This window comes from Lactuca virosa, chromosome 9, assembly GCF_052849685.1.
Source record: "Lactuca virosa cultivar CGN04683 chromosome 9, Lactuca_virosa_CGN04683_v6, whole genome shotgun sequence".
NCBI lineage: Eukaryota > Viridiplantae > Streptophyta > Magnoliopsida > Asterales > Asteraceae > Lactuca > Lactuca virosa.
In genome coordinates this window covers 6,400,528-6,413,155 of record NC_136434.1, presented here as the reverse complement: position 1 = coordinate 6,413,155, position 12,628 = coordinate 6,400,528, and positions in this window count along the sequence as shown.

Below are 12,628 nucleotides of genomic sequence, written 5' to 3'. Positions count from 1 at the left end.
TTAATATTATTATTTTTAACAGACCAAGACAGGAAAATCCGTTAAAAATTCATAACTTCTTCATCCGATGTCCGTTTTCGTCTGTCTTTTTACCGTTGTACTACTATTGACGGGACATTCAATTCTCGTTTAGGTTGTGTCGGCTAAAAATCACTCGATCTAAAATTCGAGTTTTTAGCTGTCTACTGCTAAGCTGATATTAGAAAAATCATAACTTCCTCATACGAAGTTAGATTTTGGCGTTCTTTTTATCAAAATTCTCGGTTTAACAAATACTACGAATTTCATTTAGATTGCCAAGGCTAAAAAGTAGTTTATCAAAAACTCACTTTTTACGTCATTCGGCGCCATGCCGGTTTTGTCGCGGATCTTCGATTAGTCATAACTTCTTCGTTATAACTCGGATTTCGATGAGGTTTTCGCCTAAATGTTTCTAACGTGATTCTTTACAACTCTTCATAATAAAATTTTACTTATTTCAAATTTTATATTTTCGATAAATTTCGATATTTTGTCTAATGTTCGGAATCTCATAAGACTTCCAAAACATTCTGGATGATTCTAAACATAGTTTTACTTCATTTTTAGTAAAAACTATCTGTTAGAACTCAATACTCATAATTATATAATATTTCATAATATTATTCACTTTTAAAATTACATAACACGATAACCAAACGTGTATGTTACAAATACCACCTCCTTTTGAGGATTTCGTCCCCGAAATCATAACGATAAAAATGATTGGGAATATTTCGCTCTTATCTCATTCTTATTTTCCTAATTATAATTTGGGCCTCGATGGTGTTTCCACTTGACGTGCACCAACTCCAAGACATATGCACAAAGCATATCATCTACCATTTGAATTGTTCTTTCCGTCTGACCATCTCATTCTTCAATTCTCTGACTAGATTTTCGTCACTAAACGAGACATGGTTCTCTGAACCAATCACCTCAATTCGCATATCTATTTTAGTTGGACTCAATTCTTTATGACCATTAAGGTCTGAACGAAAATCATCTTCTTAGTCATCACTAAAACGAAGGTAATGACATACTCGAACAACAACAGAATCAATTACTAGCTTCTTGGTAACCTTGTGACTTTCCCTGATCCAAGTGTGAGTCCTGTGCTTCCAGTAGTATAGGCCTCTACTACTATTCACACCTACTCATACTCGTCCCAAGTATTGTCTCGCAGTTCCCAAGTCACCATTCATAAGTTTTCACAAAGAAACTTTTCACGTCTGAGTGTGTTCTTTAATAACCATTCCATGCCGGGAATATTATCAAAGTTGGGCAGGTTAACAAGAAAACTATAACCTTTAATTTCCATGACACAATCTCTATGGACTTTACCAGTAAGTAATGATACACTTCCTACGGTATCTACGTGAAATGGTTGCACAAGTGCATAGCAAGCAATTTGAAAAGAATGCGCAAATTCATGAGACACAAAAGAATTTGAGGCACCAGAATCAAATAAGATGTGGGCAGGTCTCAAATTTGACAAGAAATGTACCCGTCACATCATTCGGGTCCTCGCGTGCCTCTTCTGTGGTAATCTGAAATGCATGGCCTTTAGCTATTGGCACCTCCTCCTTTGGAGTATTCCTTGGTTGTTGAACGGAAGCTTGACTTCCCGCCATTTGACTAGTAAGAGTAGGACAGAAACGCTTCCTGTGGCCAGTAACACCACAAGCAAAGCATGTAACACTCTTCATTGGACAAACAGGCTTTATGTGACCCATTTCTCCACATCCATAACAGGTCACCGCTTTTTCTGTTCTGCATTGGCCCTGGTGATTCTTTCCACATTTTATACATGATGGCGACTGAAGAGAAAAAGATTGTGATTTATCGCAGCCACGAATGGCGCTCTGAGATTGCTCTCTTGTACTAGAATTAAATTGAACAGATCGAGCTGGTGGAATAGAGGAAACAGGAATAGTTTGATCGATACGTGGATGCTTTGGAACAGAAAAAGTGGCACCACGTATCTTGTAAGTCCCTAAATTGCTTGTGTATCAATCAGATCCGTTTGATGGTGCGGAATCCCAATCAAACGGATGATGTCAGATAAAATAGAAGAGAAGAAGAAGAAGAAGATGATAAATCTTGAATGTATTGATTAGAATGAAGATCCTTTACACAAGATTCACACACTTACACACACTAAAACTTCTCTCTTCTCTCTATTTTATCTGACATCATCCGTTTGATTGGGATTCCACACCATCAAACGGATCTGATTGATACCAATTGTAAGTCCTTAAATTGCTTGTGTATCAATCAGATCCGTTTGATGGTGCGGAATCCCAATCAAACGGATGATGTCAGATAAAATAGAAGAGAAGAAGAAGATGATGAATCTTGAATGTATTGATTAGAATGAAGATCCTTTACACAAGATTCACACACTTACACACACTAAAACTCATGTCTTCTCTCTATTCCGTACACTCTCTTTTTTGTTCATCAATCTATTCCTCACACCCATCACCCCTATATATACATGGGGAATATGGGTCGTAAATGGGTTTACGACCGTAAATGGGTTTACGGTCGTAAACACCCATTGGGCCGTAAACAGGGTTTACGGCCGTAAACACCCACCTGGCCGTAAACCTGACCGTAAACTCATAAAATATTAGAGAAAAATATAATTGCCTAGAAAAGCAAAGTATAAACCATATTTTTGACCCAACAATCTCCCCCTTGGTTTATAGCTTTCTTTTCTTTTCTTAAATGACCCAACAATCTCCCCCTAAAAAGTAGTTGGCTTTCTTGTTCATCTTCATTGTAAGCTTGGCTTCAGCATTTATCTTCAAATTCTTCACAACTTCAAGATGAACTTGATGAATCTTCAATGAATGACTTCATCTTGAGCACTTGAGCTTTTCTTCAGAATTTGGCATTGAACGCACATTGGGTGAGGAGGATTGACGTACTGATTCTTGAAAGATAGCGCTTTCAGCTTGAGAATCTTCAGAGAGAACATCAGAGAGAACAAATTTTCTGGATCACTTCAGCAGGTTCAAGATAGCAGCAGACTGATTGAGAAGGCTTCAATGCAATCCGTCACCTAATCCTCAAGTGAGCTTCACCTTGCTTCTGGGGTTGAAGGATTGAATGTTGAAAGAATAATCTTCATTTCTTGCTCCTTCGAATTAGAATTCTTCGATGATCACGGATGAAGCCTTGGCTCAGAAATCTTCGACACAAACTTCATGAGTTTCATCTTCACCTGATCTTCTGCCCGAGATACAGCTCACAAACACATGAGCCAAGAATCTCCAGTAGGGTGGCAGAAGCTTTTTCACAGTGGGAGGATAGATGCCTTCATACCCCATCTTCTTGAGAATCTTTTGCACATCTTCAATCCCGATTTCAGTAGGAAAATCAGGTTGATCATTAATCAGCAATGTTTCTCTGATGTACTGCTCAGTGATCATAATCTTGCATCCTTTCACAATAGCTTCAACGGTAACTGCTCCATTGTCTCTTGTCATCTTAGCATTCTGCCAGAACTCCCTGACAATCTTCTGATAGATGACTGGGTTCACAGTAATGGCAAAGGCTAGGCAGCATTCTCTCAGCCTGTAGATCATCGACCTGAAATCTCCATGAGCAGCAGGAGGATCATCCAGTACAATAGCCAAGTTATGCATGTCAGCAAACTTCAAACTTGCCATTGATCTGCACTAAACCAGGCCAAGTAAGAAAACAAAAGATTTGAGCAGTTAAAGCTTTAAGTTTTATTAATTAATCAATTTCATTTTGGCCTTAAAAAGAAATATTTTGATCAAAAATTTTGAGTTTACGGTCAAACAAGGTCAAAATTGGGTTTACGGCTCAGATTGGGTTTACGGTCAAAAATGGTCAAAATAGGGTTTACGGTCCAGATTAGGTTTACGGCTGTAAACCCATTGCAGTAATCTCCTGACCGTAAACAGATTTTACGGTCGTAAACTCCAAAAGGAGTTTACGGTCTTAAGCTTCTAGGCCGTAATCTCAGACTGTTTACGGTCGTAAGCCCTCCCTAAACCGTAAACGCCGACGAACTGAAAAACCTCGATTAATCTCCCAGTATCAGTCGAATCGATGAACAAACACCATTTCCTCAGTCGGTTTTAGCATACCTTTGATGTGGACTAAACGATTTTGCAAAAACACACAAAAAAATTTCGAGATGAATTGGTACCAATTGTAAGTCCCTAAATTGCTTGTGTATCAATCAGATCCGTTTGATGGTGCGGAATCCCAATCAAACGGATGATGTCAGATAAAATATAAGAGAAGAAGAAGAAGAAGATGATGAATCTTGAATGTATTAATTAGAATGAAGATCCTTTACACAAGATTCACACACTTACACACACTAAAACTCCTCTCTTCTCTCTATTCCGTACACTCTCTTTTCTGTTCATCAATCTATTCCTCACACCCCTCACCCCTATATATATACATGGGGAATATGGACCGTAAATGGGTTTACGGCCGTAAATGGGTTTACGGTCGTAAACACCCATTGGGCCGTAAACAGGGTTTACGGCCGTAAACCTGTTTACGGCCGTAAACACCCACCTGGCCGTAAACCTGACCGTAAACTCATAAAATATTAGAGAAAAATACAATTGCCTAGAAAAGCAAAGTATAAACCATATTTTTGACCCAACATATCTCTAAGTCATGCTCACGCTTTCGAGCATACTCAACAGCTTTGTCAAAGGACAGAACATCCCGATTAGCTACAAAATCGCGGATCTCATACCGCAGTCCATCCAAGAATAACTGAATTTTATCGTCTTCAGTGGTGATATACTTTGCAGCAAACTGTGCTCTTTGATTGAATTGAGTTTCATACTCATTCACGGTCATTCCTTCTTGCTTAAGCTCCAGAAACTCTTTCTCCAATCTCCTCCTCATGTCTAGAGGACAATACTTCTCTAGCAAATGAGTTTTGAACATCTCCCAGGATAAATTCTCATGGTCATACTCGTTGAGAGCTTCATATGTTGCTTCCCACCAGACCAAGGCTTCTTCGACGAGCATAGCAGAAGCATAATTAGTCTTGTCTTCATTATCCACATGAGAAATACAAAACACTTTCACTGTGTTTTGGATCCAGGTAAGAGCAACAATGGGATTAAGAACACCTGAAAACTCCGTAGCCCCACTACTCTTGAAATTTTTGAACGAGGGACGCTTCACCTCTCTTTTTGAAAATTCTCCAGTGGCTTTCTCTTTGCCTTTATCATTATTCTTCTTGTGTTCTTCAAGAGTCTGTCGAATTATACCAGTAAGTTTACCTAAGAGTCGCTCCTCTCGAGGAGATACTGGAGTATTTACTTCACCAGGTTGAGGACCTCCACCCACCTCAGGGGTATGGCTACCTTCCTGTTCAGCCAATCTTCTGAAAATTTGCAGCAATATAGTATTTTAGAATATTAGGATTTATTATTACCTAATACTTTAATTAAGTCTTTCCTATGGTTTGTATCCATATACTCCTAATGAATCCGTTCATATAGTGAACTTCTGACGGTTTAAGTCTAAATACCAATCCGTGGAATTTAGTTCACTTAAACCACCGCTCTGATACCATGATTGAAAGAACCCCTTTCTAAACTTTCGTATTTCTGAAAGACCCAAACTTTCATACTTGACAATTGTTATTCCAAAACATGCTACATGCATATTCATAAAAACAATATTTTATATTGGTAAAGTGATTACAAACTACTAGATACAAACCGACTATGTTTTAATATTTTACATAACCACCCAGGATATTGTAATTTTATACAAACATAAACCGAAATACAAAAGTAATAGTAAAAACTATTCTACATCTTCTGACAGTATATAACCATACTGCTTACTTATCTCCTGCAATTGTTAAACACTGAGAGGGGTAAGCGGTGACGCTTAGTGAGCTCAATAATAGATACAATATAACGTTATGCCATATATATATACTTCAATATGGCAGAAGCAAAGAGGAACAAGAAACAACTAGGGCATATGTGAATCATGTGACCAACTTTCCATATCAATCAATGATTTGATTCAAAGATATACAATCAACGAGACATAACAATTTCCATACTTGATATACATCAATAACACTTTGGCCCAAATGACACAGAAAACATACAATTTCTGATTATAATTTTGCTAGAATATACAGGCTTTCAGCCCTACATAGCCCTATGCCAATACCAGAAGTTATACGAGTCATGCTCTACATGGCCAAAGGCACAAAGCCAATACCAGAAGTGATACGAGACATGCTCTACATGGCCAAAGGCATAAATCCGATACCAGAATAATACGAGACATGCTCTACATGGCCAGAGGCTCAAAGCCAATACCAGAAGTGATACGAGACATGCTCTACATGATCAAGAGTATAAAAAACCAAAATAACTCAGGAAAGCATTTAGCACATATAACACATAACATACAATTGTTCCTATATATTAAACTCACCGTGAAATAACCGGGGGTTAAAATAGTAATTTGGGCAGCACTTCGGCTCTAAATATAACTTCCTTCGTTGAAAAACGGGAGATTTATTGAAAACCGGGCTCTGCGAGGGTTGGGCTTCAAACCGAAAAGATAAATTTCTCGGGCTTCTCGGGCACTTCGGGGCGTGTTCCGGGTGTTAAAAATGATATTGGGGCTTCGGGGGAAGTGAAAGTAGTTAAAATATGGGTTTAAGGGTGAAAAGTGACAATTTTCCAACATTTACCCGGGAGGTCTCGCACCCCTTATATAGGGCCGAGGTTCGGATCCGAAGCGAGAGGGAGAGGGCAGGTGGCTGCGAAGCTGCGAGGCTCGGTACACGCGGCAGAAGGGCGAGGCTCGGATGCGAGGGTCGGGACAGCAGGCGCGTTTCGGACTTGACACGGAGGTGGCACACGTCGAAAGGCCATTGGACCTCGCATCGCTTGGTTCTCCGACTCGGACACGCGTCTGCATGCGAGAAGGGCGACGTAGCCGAAGCTAAGCCCTGCGATTCTTCTCGGTTTTCAAGGATTTTCTCGATTTTTGAGCCCCGAACTTCTAAAATCCATAACTTTCGCATACGAGCTCTGTTTTTGACGTTCTTTATATGCACGCGTAGGGACAATTGTGATCTACAACTTTCGTTTAGATTTCGTCGGACAATTTTGATTTATTTTTAATATTATTATTTTTAACATACCGGGACAGGAAAATCCGTTAAAAATTCATAACTTCTTCATCCGATGTCCGTTTTCGTCTGTCTTTTTACCGTTGTACTACTATTGACGAGACCTTCGATTCTCATTTAGGTTGTGTCAGCTAAAAATCACTCGATCTAAAATTCGAGTTTTTAGCTGTCTACTGCTAAGCTGATATTAGAAAAATCATAACTTCCTCATACGAAGTCAGATTTTGGCGTTCTTTTTATTAAAATTCTCGGTTTAAAAAATACTACGACTTTCATTTAGATCACCAAGGCTAAAAAGTAGTTTATCAAAAACTCACTTTTTACGTCATTCGGCGTCGTGCCGGTTTTGTCGCGGATCTTCGATTAGTCATAACTTCTTCGTTATAACTCGGATTTCGATGAGGTTTTCGCCTAAATGTTTCTAACGTGATTCTTTACAACTCTCCATAATAAAATTTTACTTATTTCAAATTTTATATTTTCGTTAAATTTCGTTATTTTGCCTAATGTTCAGAATCTCATAAGACTTCCAAAACATTCTTGATGATTCTAAACATAGTTTTACTTCATTTCTAGTAAAAACTATCTGTTAGAACTCAATACTCATAATTATATAATATTTCATAATATTATTCACTTTTAAAATTACATAACACGATAACCGAACGTGTATGTTACATCCCAAAAATTATGAGGCAAAAAATTCATTTTTAATACAATCAAAACACCAATTGTCTTTAAGTCAACATTCAATATCCTTTTTATAAATATTCAAAAGTACTTTATACGAAAAAAGTTATCAGAGTATAATCCCAAAATCATCATAATGCGGAAACATGGGTGGATGCGCTGCGATCAAGCCAGACCCTTCCCTTTCGAATCGAAAGTACCTGAAACCATAACCACAAAAAAACGTAAGCACAAAGCTTATTAAGTTCCCCAAAATACCACATACCATACATAATAAACATATCCTGGGCCCCCTCCCTTCATTGGGTCTTGCCCGACATCGGGTCCCGCCCGACATCGGGCCCCACGTGATATCAATCCCCGCTCGGTATACAGATGTGTTAGTCATCAGGCCCCGCCTGGCATCGAGCCCCGCCTAGTACATATATAAACATATAAACATATAATCATACGAGCACACGCGATAATCACAAAGACAATAACATACAATACAGTCATTGAGCCCCGCTCGGCATCGGGCCTTGCCCGGAAAGCATACCACACATAACACATGCAGGAGTCATGCAAACATCTAGCATCCTAACATAATAAACCGTGGGTCGGCATTGGTGCCTTCGACCCACTAAAATCAATGAGGAAACTCACCTCAGGACGCTAATAATTAAATGATTGCTCGGGTCGTTGAATCGGATACCTCGCGCCAACTAACAATAAATACAAATATTAATCAATAATTATCCCGAAATCCGAAATCTAAGGCCCACTCCATAAACCAACTTCTTAAAGGATAAAAGACAATTTTACCCTTTTCTTACTTGGCCCAAAACCAAGGCCCAACCCAATTGCACAAAAAGCCCAAAATAGCAACCCAAAGCCCAATATGGACCAACTTCCTAATTGAGCCTAAAAACTCTCATGGGACCAATACCAAGAAAGCCCATAGCCTAACCATGGCCCAAAATCAGAAGCCCAATGACCCAAACTCAAAAAGGCCCAAAATAGCTGAATTGGGGAGTATGCCCTGTGTACTCGAGATGTACACCCCGTATACTTAGTCTTGAAGCACGATGTACAACCAGTTGATGCATAAATCCAGCATTACGTTGAGCGTACCCCCATGTAACCCCAGCTTACTCGCCAGAGTCCATAAAAACAACATTAAGCTCTTAATGGGTTAAGTCAAGATGTCCAAAACAAAGATTTGAACCCTAGGCAAGGTCTTAACCAATAAAGTTGCCAACTTTACTCTCATACATGCATGCCTTAATGGGACTCAACACTTAAAAAGGAGCTTAATAAGGGTCTTAATACTTGCATGGACCAATATCTTCTATAAAGTTTCTATTTTTATGAACAAGGGACCTTATTGGAGCTTAGATCTAACATTCACTACTTCTGGAATAGATCAAAAGCTCATCTTTACATCAAAGGACTAAAAATGCCAAAGGAACACCAAAAAGTAGATCCAACCTAGATGATCATCAAGGTATAAGCTTTCAACCTTAGAAAGCTTGTAAATGAGAAGATACTCCTGGATCTACAAGCTCAAGACACTCCTCCAAGTATTCCTCTTCTTCTTCACCACAAAACACCCACAAATCACTTTTCAAGCTAAAAAATAACCAAATGCACTTAGGGTTCGTATGTAGGGTTTAAAAGGGATGGAGGATGAAGATATTAGGGTTAGGTGATGAGATAAGGAGCTTAAATAGGGTCCAAGACCCTAAACTGGGTTTGCATGAAACTAGAGTCGCCCTACGTAGTCCCATTACACTCAACATACTCCTCTAAGGTGTCGCGATCCTTCTCCCTAGTACCCCCCCCCCCCCGACGTACTAAGGATAACCTTAAACCCTACCATCCTCCGAAGGCCATAACTTCTTCGTTATAAGTCCATTTTCGACGATCCTTATATCCACGGAACGGTAACGAGAAGCTCTACGCTACTATCAACTCATAATTGCCTTAAAACTTCCCATACTAAAATCCAATTTCCATAAAAGCCCGAACTGACACTTTACCCATATACCCATTGGCTCCTAAACACAAACCGAACTCCCGGATCATCTAAATTACATTACCCACACTTAAATGGGTCTAAATCTCTCTTTCCCCAAAGGCCATAAGCCTGATGATACCCGATCTTCGGGTCACCTCCCTGCATTAGGAAACGATTCGTAACTTGTTGTAACAACTCTCCCCCACTTAAATTAGATTTCGTCCTCGAAATCACTCCTTACCACCCTACTGGGAACCAACGTTCCGAACAAAACCTTCTAGTGCTAAACGAAACACTGATCACATAACTGTCGATCCAATACGTTACTGCTATAATTCCGAAGTCCCATAACTAGCCTAACCTCCACACAGTGGAACCAATCCAAAACACAATCACAAGAGTCTTTTTCTATCATCAAAACTAAAAACATACTTCTGACCCTGAATCTTTCAACTAATAACCCAGCATACAGATTCCTTAATCCATAACCTTGTGAGGTAAATATCTCGCATATATATATATATATATATATATATATATATATATATGTATGTATATATATATATATATATACATGTATATATATATATATATATATATATATATATATATATATATATATATATATATATATATATATATTGTTAACGTTACCTAACAGCCACGTTAAATGTAACAGAGACGTTACTATCTTGGCTAAGACCCGGTCTTGGCCTTAGAGAGCCAAAGCCGGAGCGACCGCTCATTTCTCGTCACAATGGAAGAACATCCCATGTGATCTCCTCATTCACCCACAACCAATGAGAAAGCTACAAATAGCCCAGGTGACACCCAGAACTGACGTCACCTGGCGGTTAGTTAGCGTGAATAGCTATCCCAGTAAGAGGAGGCCACGTATCACGCTCACGAGAGACGGTCCCCACGATCCGTTAGTAACAGGTATAAAAGGATCCCTTCCGTCTCAAGGGAGGGATCCATCTTCTCTTTCACTGTGTTTACCTTAATTCTCTCTCTTAGAAAACTAACTTGATCGTCGGAGCGACGTCCCAGGAGAACACTCGGTCGTCCTCTAACGGTTCTTCTGTGATTGTGTTCTCAGGAAAACTCCCGAAGCAGTTGCATCATCAAGCATCCAAACCCCTTGAAGAGCATATCATAACATTTGGCGCCATCCGGACGTATCCTCACGGTGATACAGCCAATTAACGACACTGTTTCTTCGTAAAACAGCGATTTATGTCCGATAGCACCTACGCTTGCAATACCATATCTGTTTCGAATACCGGTGGTGATAACTAACAAACACCACTGCGAGTATAGAACCCAGACTCCAATCTTGGCGCTCATGGCGCAGATCTCACCGATTACGGTGCCAATACTCCAGAGCAGTTTCGGGCAACCGTCATCGAATTGTTCGTCATCTCAAAAGGCAATATCACATCATGATCTGCTGCAGAAACCTCCGCAAGACGGCATGGAAGTACTTACTATATCTCATCCTCATAAGAGAAACACGACTCATCAAGCAGGGGACGAAATAGAGGTACTCTCGAGAAATCTACTAAATATCAGTTTTTCGAGCAGCAATCCCAGACCATTGAACTGGGATTAGAGATATCCGCTCCTCATATCTGGATTTATTCGTAACATGAAAATCCATTGAACATATATCGACAACAGTAGTTGCTCTGATATACTCTACGAGCACTGTTTTAGACAACTACCAGACGCATGGAAGAAGGGGCTACAGCCCCCAACCGGGGGGCTGTTGATAGGGTTCATCGGACACAATTTGTGGCCATTGGGCACAATTCAACTGCCCTTAACGATGGTCAGTCATGACGAGAAGGATCGAATCACAAGAACAATCGAATTCTCTGTGATTTGATATCTGGTAGAACACAACATCCTGCTCAGACGATTGGCAATCTCCTCACTACACCTCGTACCATCAATGATCCATGGCATAATTAAATTTATCAAAGGCTGATGGACAAGGTATTCGCTGACCAAATTGGTAGGAATATCGAAGTCTACGTTGACGATATGGTAATCAAGAGTCGTGATGAGGAAACATTACTCCAAGATGTGGAAGAAACCTTCAGAACGCTAGCTAAAGCGCGGATGAATTTAAACCCAGCTAAGTGCACCTGTGGAGTCGAGGAAGGACAATTCCTTAGGTATCATGTATCGAAAGAAGGGATTCTCCCCAATTCCACTAAAATATAGGGTTTCCTCGAATTGAAAACTCCCCACAATCTCAAAGAGGTATAGGAGATCAACGGTAGGATGACGGCGTTGGGAAGGCTCATTGCCAAATCTGCAGAGAAAACACTTCTCCTATACCAGACACTCAAAGGATGTTTAGACAAAAAACTGTTTAAATGGACAGAAGAAGCAGATGCGACATTGCAAAAACTGAAAGACGCCCTACAACAACTCCCGGCTCTCGCCTGCCCACTCCCAGGGGAAACTCTACAAATCTACTTAGCAGCGTCTGAAAAGGCTATCTCCTCTATGTTAGCGGTGGAAAGGGAAGGCAAGCAAATCCCCATTCACTTTGTCAGCAGGGCCCTGCAAGGGCCAGAAGTAAATTATCCGGCCTTGGATAAACTGGTCCTCGTCTTGGTCTACGCAGTGAGAGGTTTATGGAGGTATTTCCAAGCCCACAAGGTGGAGGTTCTGACCAGTTACCCAATAAAACAAGTGTTGCTAAGGCTGGAAAAGTCCAGACG